The 12,193-nt window shown below is 35.5% G+C and overlaps 1 protein-coding gene across 2 annotated transcripts in view; it reads right to left on the bottom strand.

The window, feature by feature from the left end:
- The window catches only part of LOC148114918 (DGAT1/2-independent enzyme synthesizing storage lipids-like), a 36,635-nt gene that overhangs the window by 9,805 nt on the left and 14,637 nt on the right, over window positions 1-12,193 (bottom strand). The window lies entirely within an intron of this gene.

Genomic DNA, 12,193 nt, shown 5'->3' with positions numbered 1-12,193 from the left:
CTTTCTTCTTTCTCTGTCCGCTGTTCCTCTTGCCTCTTAAGTTCCTCTTCTTCTCTGCTCTCCTGCTCCTCGAGTACGAAGCGTTGGTCGAAAAAGTCCTGTGCTTTTTCTAAGTTATCAATTCTATATTTTTTGTCTTCCTAGGAGATTAATAGACCCTCCGGTATTAACCAGCGGAACTTTATTTTAAATTTATTCAACTGTGCCGTTAGAAAGTTGTAGTTCCTTCTTTGGTCCCTTGTCCTTTTTGGTATCTGTTTGAGGGTTAAAATTTCTTTTCCCCTATACATAGTTGTATCCTCTCTCATCCTCCTGTAGATCTCTTCTTTTAAAGATTATTTTGTAAATCTAATGTGTATTTCTTTTGGTGACTTATTTCTCCGGGCGTAGTTCATGTGAACTCTATAGATTTCATCTATTCCACTTCGTATCTCTTCCTTGTCCCTCTGGGTCACTTCTGAAAGTATTTCAGTCAGGATTTCTCCTAAGTCCTCCTCCTTTTGCTCTTCTACGTTCCGAAACCTTAAGTAGAAGGATGCCTTCTCCATCTCAAGATATGATAATGAGTCCTCTAGGTCCTTATTTGTGGCTGCTTGGTTATATTCCATCTTCTCCATTTTCTTATTCGTATGTTCTATTCTCTCCTCCACCTTATGAATCCTCTGTTCGTTTTCCTCTATTTTCTGTTGTATCTTTCCTATCTTCTCATCCATGTTCCTAATATTATCCTTTATCTCTCCCACATCCGTCCTAAATTCCTTGTGATTTTTCCTTGTCTCCTCATGATTGTGGGCCATGGTCTCTTGCATTCTATTACTTCCTTCCTGGATCATCGTTAATACGGAATGAATGTTTTGCATACTAAGAGTGGGGGTTGCTTTATCTTTTTCCATAGTTTCAACTGATTTTTGTTGTGCTGGAGAGGCCATGAGTATCATCTGGTTTGATGGTATTTTCTTACTTGACTTAGTAATTGTTGCTGAACCTGTAGTTGCCATTAGTATTTCTTTTGTTATCTTCTCCCAGAGTTTCATATACTGATTACTATTTGGGCTGTTATATTTCTTTTGGTATTTATATTCAATTTATGGCTTTCAGTAATCCCAGGGAGATAAACAACTAGGATAAGTTTCCTTGTCACACAATCACTATCTATATATAAATTTATCTATAAGTTCTATCTTTCACTTTTCAATGTTTTACAGAGTTCTTCAATTCTTTTTTTTTTATTGAAAAAGTTTTCAAATACAAATTTTTCCCCCATTTTCTCCCCCCTCCTCCCTAACCCCCCCTCACCACCCATCCCCCCTGAGACTTCTTCACAACAAAAACCTAATTCATAACAAATTATGTAATATTTTACCATCCCCTTACTCCCTCCTCTAAATACTGACCCTTACTTACTAATAATATTATTAATATTATTACTTCCCCCTTTTACCATACATTTCAAAAAAACATTCAACTATAACATTATATAAAAACTTCTAATTTAACATAATATTATTATAACTCCCAATTTAGCAATAATCTGCCCTTTTTCTCCTCCCCCATACTTTTATCTGTATATTATTACAACATTTCAAAACAACCTTCCACTTTAAACTATATAATAAATCCTACTTTAACATTTAATCTTTTGTGTATATTAATATAACATTTCAAAGCAGCCTTCCCCATAAATCCTAATTTAACATTTATTCAACTCTATCCATTTTCTCCACTCCTCTAAATATATCACTTAAACATCCCTTTTCTTGAACTAAACAATCAGTAAACTAACCTATTTCCACCCACTTTCCTACAAAATTGCCATGCACAACAATTCTTAATATCTTTAAGCCACTGCCCGCCCTGCTAAAAAAAATATATTCCGTTATATAGAAAAAATCAATGACTTTAAATTTATAATCCATATAATATCTTCTTTGATATCTTTCCACTGGATTGTTGAGTCCATCATCCATATTAGGGTAACATAGCATCCTGGTGCAACAGTTTGTTCAAAATCCTCCGTCATCATCTGCCCCCATCAGCAATGAATATCCTCATATGTATATAAAAGAAAAAAAGCAACCACCCGAGTGACGTTATAATTATATTCCATATAGTTGTAATTGTGGCTTTCATCAGGATTATTAATTCCCATCATCATATTGGGTAACAACCAGATCTTCTGCATGCCCCAGCATAGCTCTCTTGCCTTATAGCTCAAGATGAATATAATATATTTATCAATAAAAAAAAGAAACCCAAAATAGATAATTCCAATTCAACAATTTAAGGCTCTTTTCACATCCTAAAATTATGGCATTGCAGAGGTCTGTCAGGATAATTATTATTATTATCCTCAGGATAATATTAACCAATACTTTGCCTCAACTCTCTTTTCATATATTATTCATTTTTTAAAAAAATAACTGGCTTCACTGTTGCTTAATTTAGAAGTTTTTATTTTTGTGAGACCTATTTCTTTTTTTCTTTTCTTTTTGTGGGTTTGATCTCCATCCTAGTTTCCTTTCTACAAGTTGTATATCAACTGATCGGTTTTCATTCTGCTTTATAACTTGATCTTGTTGGTTTTGTTTTTGTGTCTCATATTTCTTTTTTGCTCCATACTTGTCTGTGACTTGTTGAATCATCACGTTAGAGTCCGATGCCACTTCTCTCATATTTGTAGATAATCCAGCTGAGGTGTCTAAAGAATCCAAAGGCAATTTGTCCACCACAGCCTCTCTAATTCGATGTTCTCCCTTTATTTCCAACTCCTTCTGCTTATCCTGTATTGTGCCTAAAGATGTTAAGTTCATTTTCAAAGTTTTTTGATAAAATTCTTCCGCTTTTTCAACAGTATTTAGTTGGTATCTTTCTCCTTGATATCTCAATATTATACCAACTGGGGCATCCCACCTGAATAGAATATTTCTTTTTTTTAACTCAGTCACCAGAAAACCAAATTTCTTCCTTTCCAATAACATCTTGGGCGGGAGCTCTTTGTAAATCCAAATCTTTCTTCCAAACAATTGCAAAGTAGAGTTGAAGGAATTTTGCAGAATATTATTTCTAATTTCTTTATCTGTAAAATAAATCACCACATCTCTAGGCAATTGCCTTTGCTTTGCAATCCAGGAGTTTATTCTATAAACTCTATCGATCCTACAAAATACTTCCTCAGATTGGACCTTTAAGATCCCAGCCAGAATTTCAGAAGATATTTTCCTTAGATCAATTCTGTTATTTTCCTGCAATCTTCTCAGTCTAATCGCATATTCAGTAAAATTATATTGCATCATTAAAACTTCTCTTTCAATCCGTTGTTGCATGTTTTCTGCATTACAAGTCTTTTGATCAGCCTCCATTTTAGGTTTTTCTTCTGAGCTATTGTCTTGAGTGTTTGTCAAATCATTTTCAATTTTTTGTATTCTATTATCCAAATTGTCCTCAATTTCTTCCACTTTAGACTCTAATAAGTTAGTATTTGCATCCAACTTGATCATAAATTCTGAAAAGCCATTAGCCATTTTTCAAAGTTCTGATTCACAATCTCATCCCTTCTTACAATCTCCTCCAAAAAAAATTCAATTATATTAAAATCAGTTTTCTGAGACTGGAGCTTTAAAACTTGTTCACGTAATTTATTAATGGGGGAATCCCCCCCCCCACAGCTTGTTTGTCCGGCTTTGCAAGCTTTAATGCCATATTTCCACACAGACAAACTATTTTTTTTTTTTAAAAAGAGAGGCAAAGAAGAAAAAAAGGACTTCTTTCCAACCAAGATCAATATCAGATCTCCAGGAAGAGAAAAACACAAAAATAGAGTTTTATCTTAAGTGTAGCCAGAAGTATTTATTCCGCTACTTTGTATCTTAATGGGAAACGGAAGGACTCTCCCTTTCAGCCCCTTCTCAAGCCTCGGCAGTCGCCATTTTTAAAAATTCTTTTTTTTCCTTTTCCCTTTCCTTCTTCAATAACTGTTGTAAAATGAATAAAATACTTGCGATTCAGGGTCACAGGTCCAACTCATCTCCTTTTTAATTGTTCTGTTAATTTTTGTAGGCTTGTTCTTGTCGCCTAGCTCTGCATGGGCAGAGGTCTCCCAAAGCCCGGAGCGGCGGCGAGGGAAATAGGGAGCTTCGTCTGCTTCGTCCCCAAAAGTAAAAAAAAAACTTTTGGGGCTATGCAGAGAGCTCTACCTGTCCCCGCCGGCTCTATCTCCATTTCCACATGGAAATGGAGTTTTTTCGAGCCGCCTTTCAGTTGTAAAGGCGGCTCTTTACAGGCAATGGGGCGGCGATCTGAAGGGATCGTCTGGCGGCGGCAAGAGGCAAACCGGAAGTCCAGAGTTCTTCAATTCTTGATGGCTATTTAGCCTATATTACTCTCTAAACATGGGGGTGAAATATAGAGGGAGGGAGGGAGGGAAAAGTCTAATACTTCAGCAATTCATCAGTTAACTGTCCTTATAATTAATTAATTACTATCTTATTTAAATTTATTATTAATTACTATTTATCGATATCAATTACCCTTAATTACAATCCTAAATTCACTTAGTCTGTCTAATATAATTTTTCAAAACTAAACATACAAAACAATATGATATTTAACTACCAAGATAAAATATAGAACAAAGATAAGTATAAATATATATTTAAAGTATATAGATATATATTTAAAGTAAATATAAAACTAAGTTAACAGTTATATATGTGGTATATAAGGTTATATATGAGATTTCAAAAACAGTACATTTAATATTAATACTTTTTATGCTTATTAATCACTAATTTGTTATCAGCTTTTAATACAATTAATTATACTTTACAATTGATTCTTCTTCTTCTAGATCACTCTCTTCCTTTTTTTATAAATTTGTATCCTTCTTATTTATTGTCTATTTACTTCCAAGGTCTAATGTCCCAATACTTTTAAGTTGAGTGTCCAGTGTCCACCAAAACTCCAAAGCGTCCACCTTTCAAAAAAAAAATCCAAGTCCCAATACTTTTAAGTTGAGTGTCCAGTGTCCACCAAAACTCCAAAGCGTCCACCTTTCAAAAAAAAAAATCCAAGTCCCAATACTTTTAAATTGAGTGTCCAATGTCCACCAAAACCCCAAAGCGTCCACCTTTCAAAAAAAAAAAAGTCCAAGTCCAAATGTCTAAATGCTGTCCAAATTTCGTCCAAATCTCCAAATATCCAAAAGTCCAAAGGAAAATATTCCACTTAGGTTAATTTGATTTAGCTCCAAAAGCCGCTAGCTTCCACTTTAAACAGAGTTTTTCTGCCAACCCCCCCCCGTCTTCCGGTGTCGGCTGCTTGTTGATTGCCTTGTTGTCACTTCCACAAAGCGCAAAGACTGTCAAATTTATCCCTTTCTCTCCTTAAATTCCGTCTCTCCTCTGTAGCAAACTATCCAAAGTCCAAGTTTCTCTGGGATCACTTTCTCCTACTGAGTTTCCTCTGGATTTCCTCTGATTTCGCCGGTTGTTAATTTGTGCGCTGTCACTATCAAGATGGAATCCGTCTCCGCTTATTTCTCAGTCGCTGCTTGTTTAGCTATAGTTCGCTTCTTAGTTGGAGTTTTATCTTCTCCTGCCTTCGATCCTCACGTTATGGATTGTATCTACAATGGAGGTACCTTTTGAGCTCTTTTTCTTCCCAATCCTTCCACCGAAGTCTTCTTTATTTGATTTTCGCTTCCCTCTTAGTCAGCTGTCAACGTTTCTGGCCAGCCAGGGTGGCTGGTTCTTCCCCAATCAGGATTAAGAGGGATTTCCTGAAACTTCGGGGGGATTGCTGTCCTCCCCGAGGTCCTCAGAGTTTCCCCTTTTTTCTATTGACCTCTCCGAGGTCAATAGTGCCTAAATTGGCTCCTAAATCGAAGATATTAGGGACTTGGAGAACGGAGACCGTTCCTTTCATCCCTAACATGCTGACGTCACTGCTGGAAGTGGAGCACAGATGTGTACTTTAAATGAGATGTATGATCTGTGGATTGAAAAACCTCTGTTATCTCAAGTTTAAGATTTGCTGAATGGGTTTATTTTCAATCAATTGAAAAGCTAGGTTCCACAGTTTTCATATTTACTCTCCTAGCCATTTTCTCAATAGCTGCCACCAATGTCACTTTTGTAAGGGAAGGTAATGATGGAACTTTTTTGAATGTGAACCAGGCAGATATGGATATGCCACCCCCCACACAAAATCACCTGGTCGAAGGAATTAACATAGAAAACAAAAGTTAATTGCCTGATTCCATTGTACCAAATTTTATATACCAATGATTTTCTTTTTTCTTTTTTTTTCTGGGGAGTGGAGGAGAACAGCATCATTTTTAACTTTTATAGGGCAATGATTTTATTTCTAATTTTATGACACTTGTATTATTTATCATTTTGTTTTCTTCACTTGTTTTTCAGGAGAGCAGCATACTTTTTATTACAATCAAATTTGGCACGGATGGGTAAGTCATACGCTTTGTTTTCCTATGCACTGCCTTTCATATCTAATAGTTGATGCCATTGTATGGATTGCTAAGGGTTGGATAGACAAATTTTTACTAGAACAAAAGGAAAGAAAACTCTTCCTTCCTATTTTAATTTTTACTTTTATTTTCACTACTTTTGTAGCTATGCTATTTGTTTTTTGTTTTTTTTTGTAGAAACTTTATTAAGATTTTTTACAAACAGAGAAAAAGAAAAACATACAAACAAAAACGTAAAAAACATAAATGTAATATCATTTTCAGTTGATATCGGATGTGCAGTGTTTTAATTATTTACATAAATAATACTTGGTGATATTTCAAATCACTTTTAACCATTATTTAACACAGCTTTAAGTCTTTCTTTCATTTTATCATGTATCCACTTGTACCACCTTTCCCACACAATATAGTAAACTGACTTCTCGTCATCATTTAATTCATGGGTTAACTTAGTCATCTCTGCGCACTCCAGTGTTTTCCTAATTGTGAGCTCTTCTGGTGGTTGAGTTTTCTCTTTCCAGTACTGTGCATATGCCAATCTGGCAGCTGTAATCATGTGAATCATTAAATGTATCTTTTCCTTTCCATATGGGTTCTTTACCATTCCCAGGAGAAATATCTCTGGTGTTAGTTCAATATCTTCGTCAATTATTTCATATAACCACTTCCTGATCTTATTCCAATATCCTTTCGCTTCCAGGCATGTCCACCACATGTGAAAGAAGGTGCCTTGACCGTGGCCACATTTCCAACAATTGGGATGTATATTAGGATATATCTTTGCTAATCTGGCCGGGACTAAATACCATCTATGGAGCATTTTGTAATGGTTTTTCTTGTAGGCCACCGCTCTAGTCAGTTTAAGATTCCTGTTCCATGCCTCCTCCCATTCCCCAAAGTTTATATCACGCCCTATATTTTTCTCCCATGCATTTATTTGATTCTTTGTGATATCTTCGGACTTCTCATCACCTAATAAATAATTGTATAGTTTGGCCAGAATCTTTTTATTTGTTCCCATCAGGACTTTATCCAATCCATTTGATCCAAGTTCTAAACCGTATTGTTCTTTGTCTTTCTGATATCTAGATTTTATTTGCGAATAGGTCCACCAATCTAAGATTATTCCTTGCTCTCGTAAAGTATCATTTGGTTTAAGCTTCCCTCCTTCGTCTAAGATATCTTTATATCTGCCCATTTTCTCCATCCCCCATCTATTGGGTGGATCAGGGCCTCCATCGTTGAGAGCCAATTTGGGATTTTTTTGTAATATCTTTTCCTAATCTGGGTCCATGTTTGTATCAATGAGTCTCTAATTTTATGTCTATGGAAATATGTCTTCCTTTTCTTCTTTGTGTCCCAAATATGGGCATGCCACCCTTTTTGCAAATCGTGGCCTTCTACGGTAAGAATCCTCTTATTTTCCAGGGTAATCCAATCTCTTATCCAGACTAATTTAGCTGCCCTGCAATATATTTCCCAATCAGGGAGACCAAATCCACCTATATCTCTTCTGCCCCTTAAAATTTTGATAGAAAACCTCGGTTTTTTCCCCTCCCATATGAATTCTCTGATGATTTTGTCTAGTTCTAGAAAAAACTTTTTATCTAAATTTATCGGTATGTTTTGGAATAAGAATAATATTCTGGGGAGAATGTTCATCTTAATTGTGGCTATCTTGCCCCAAAGTGATAATCTTATTTTCTTCCATCTGTCAAGGTCTTGTTTCATCTTTCTAATTAGGGAAGTGTAGTTGTCGTCTTTCAGGGTCGAACATCTTGATGTAATCCAAATTCCTAGGTATTTAATTTTTTTGGCAACCTGTAGTCCTAATACTTCTTCTATCTCGTTTTTCTGATTCTCAGTTGTATTCTTAATCAATACTTTGGTTTTAGTTTTGTTCAATATGAAGCCTGCCACCTCTCCATATTTACTTAATTCCTCTAGCACTTTTGGTCCCGATTCTATGGGGTCTTCGAGAATTAGAGCTACGTCATCTGCAAACGCTTGCGTCTTGTAAATCTCCTTCCTGATCTTCAATCCTTTTATTTCCTCATTAGATCTAATTTTCCGCAAAAGAACTTCTAAGGCCAAAATGAACAATAATGGGGATAGGGGACAACCTTGCCTTACTCCCTTACTAATTTGGAATGTTTTGGTCCTGTCCCCATTCACCAGAATGCTCGCCTTTTGGTTATTATAGATAGATTTAATCATCATTTCAAAATTTGTTCCGAATTTCATAATCTCAATTTGTTTAGTCATAAATTTCCAATTTAGATTGTCAAATGCCTTTTGGGCATCGACGAAGATTAGGGCCATCTGTTTTCCGGGGTGTTCTTCGTAGTACTCTAGGGTGTCTAGCACAATTCTCAAATTGTCTTTAATTTGCCTCCCCGGAAGGAATCCGTTCTGATCTTTGTGTATCCAATTATTTAGTATCTTTTTCATTCTTTCTGCCATTATGCCTATGAATAATTTATAGTCAGTATTTAGGAGCAAAATTGGTCTGTAATTTTGAATTTGTTTTGGGTCGGCACCTTCTTTCAGCACAAGTGTGACATGTGCCTCCTTCCATGACTCTGGGATTTTATATTCTGTCAGTGCATCATTAAAGATTTCTACCAATTTTGGTTGGAGTATTTCTTCTAATTTTTTGTATATTTCCCCTGGGAATCCATTGGGTCCTGGCGCTTTGTTATTTTTCAATTTGGAAAGGGCCATTTTTAGTTCTTCAATTGTGATCTTTCTATTAAGCATATCTTTCTCTTCATCCGTTATTTATGGGAGCACTGCATTTGTCAAATATTGTTCAATTTTATCATCCGGTACCTCCTCTTCTTTGTATAATATTCTCTCGCTCTACCCAATTTTTCTTCCTCTTTAGTCAATAGCTTGCCCTTAGAGTCTTCTAAGATATGAATTATACCCTTTTCATTTTCCTTTTTTAATTTATAGGCCAGCCACCTGCCCGATTTGTTAGTATTCTCAAAAAGATGTTGTTTTGTTCTTTTCATTCTTTGTGCCAGTTCTTCTTGCTCCATAATATTTACTTTGTGCTTCCACATAATCCAATTTTCTTTGGCTACTTCATCTTCTGGGTTATCTTGAAGTTTTCTTTTTGATTCTCCTATGTGATTTAAATAATCTTCCAGGATCTTCCTTTCTTCTTTGTTTTTATGTACGGTATATGAAATCACGACTCCTCTCAGGTAAGCCTTCATAGTATCCCATACTATTGCGTGGGATGTGCCCTTATTTTCATTTTCCTTGAAAAAGAAATTTATTTCTTCTTTGAGTTTTTGTATACAGTCTCTATCGCCCAGTAGTTTAGCATTAAACCTCCACCGCCGTTGGTACTTTCTCTGTACAGACTTCCATCTAATTTCTATTGGGTTATGGTCTGCCCAATCGTTCGGGTTGATTACAGCCGTTCCAATTTCTAACCCTAAATTCCTGCTAACCCATGCCATGTCAATTCTAGACCACGACTTTTGTGCATTTGAAAAGAAGGTATATTGCCTATCATTTGGGTGCAGGATACGCCAAATATCAATTAGGTCTAATTCATCAACTAAATCGAAAAAAGCTCTTGATAAGTTTGTCCTTTTATTTTTTTTTACTTTATTGCTCTTGTGGTCCTTCTCCGAGTCCACGATGCCATTAAAATCCCCTATCATACAGATTTCATTATATGCCATTTTTACTAGTTGTTCATGAAGTTTCTTGAAAAATTCTCCCTGTTTTTTATTCGGGGCATAAATGCCCACTAATAATACCTTGGAATTCCCTCTCTTAATTTCAATCATGAGGATTCTACCCTTTGTATCTTTAAACTTTTGCTCTGCTTCAATTCCTTTTTTTACATAGATTACCACCCCCCCTTTTTTTCTCTGCTAGCGAGACAAATGTTTGACCAAATTTTTTATATTCTAGACATTTACCCTCTTCTTTTTTTATGTGTACCTCTTGTAGACACATTATATCAACATTTTGTTTACCTAGTTTTGTTAATATTCTTTTCCTCTTTTTGTGGTCGTTTAGACCATTGACATTTATAGATATTAATTTCAAGTCATTCATCTCTATACCCCTGTCTGGTTACTGGTTCTTGTTTTTCTTACGGCTCTTACTGGTCTTGCTTTCTTCCCTTTGGCTTCTTCTTCTTCTTCTGTCTTCTCCTCTACAGTTGCTTCGTTTGTGTTCTGTTGGTGTAGGGCTTCCTCCTCCACTGCTACTGTCTCTAGTTCTTCTTTGCTACCCTGCTCTTCTTCCATGCCTCTCAGCTGCTCAAGGAAATCTTGTGCTGTACTCAAACTTTCTATTTTAATTTTTCTTCCTTGCCAGGTTATTAGCATCCCTTCTGGGAGGAGCCACCTGAATAGTATCTTTCTTTTGTTCAACTGTATGGCCAAAAATCTGTATTCCTTTCTCATCTCCCGAACTCTTCTTGGTATCTGTTTTAGAATTATTATTTCTTTTCCTCGATATGTTATCTGTTCGTCTCTTGCCAAGTTGTATAGAATATCTTTAACTTTTTTCCTTGCAAAGCGGATATGTACTTCCCTAGGAAGCTTATTCCTTCTTGCATAATTTGTCTGGACCCTGTATACATCGTCCAACTCTCTAATTATCACCTGTTTATCTTGTTGAAGTGCACCAGCTATCAGCTCCGCCATCTTCTCGCCTAGATCTTCCTCTTTGTCCTCAACAACATTCTGAAATCGCAAGTAGAAGGAAGCCTGGTCCATCTCTAATTGGGTTATTGAATCTTCTAACTCTTTATTTTGACTTGTTAATGTTTGGTCCATGATATCCAATTTCTTTTCGGTTTGGTCAATTCTTGTTTCGGCTTTTTGAATTCGTTGCTCATTATTGAATATTGATGTTTGGATTTCATTCATTTTCTGGTCCAATGCATGTATATCTGATTTTAATTCGACATGGTTATTTAACAGTTTTTCCTGCATTGCCATCATTGTTTCTTGAATCAAGGTGAACGACGCTTGCAGAGTTTGCATTGCCAGGCCTTCTGTTGATTTCTGTGTTGCCGGAGAGCTTGTAGCGATGGTGGGATTAGAGGGAGTCTTTTTTCCTGTTTTCCCCACTGTTGATGACATGCTTGTCATTTCTTTCAGGATTTTTTTTTTGTTCTCTAATTATCCTATCAATATTACTCCAAATTCTCATTCGCCAGTTAGCGCCTCTGTTATCTATCTATCTATCTATCTATCTATCTATCTATCTATCTATCTATCTATAAAATTATTTCTGGATGAATAAAGCTAATTTTCCAGTGGACAATCACTATCAATATCTATAAAGGGGTCTAAATCTGTTCCCAACAATACCTTATATTCAATATATCGTTAATATGTATTAAGTTGGCTTAGCAGTTATAAGTTAGACAATTCAATACTAGACAATCAATATATCAATTAATCAACAATTCACAATCAGTGTATCAATTAATTTAGCTAATTTTTACTAGAACAAAAGGAAAGAAAACTCTTCCTTCCTATTTTAATGTTAATTTTAATTTTCACTTCTTTTGTAGCTATGCTATTTGTATGCATGACTACATAATGTATAATGTATGCATTTATACTTTCAATGTCTTAAATAGTTTAGCATAATAAAATGATGAAAATAAAAAAGTGATTTGAATTATATGAACTGAAAAAAACAAGATTTTCCTTTTCCTGG

Source organism: Pantherophis guttatus, chromosome 3 (assembly GCF_059756535.1).
Source record: "Pantherophis guttatus breed Tessera chromosome 3, ASM5975653v1, whole genome shotgun sequence".
In the NCBI taxonomy this organism is placed as follows: domain Eukaryota; kingdom Metazoa; phylum Chordata; class Lepidosauria; order Squamata; family Colubridae; genus Pantherophis; species Pantherophis guttatus.
Note: the sequence above shows the minus strand (reverse complement) of the source record. Positions and strands in the feature narration are given on the sequence as shown.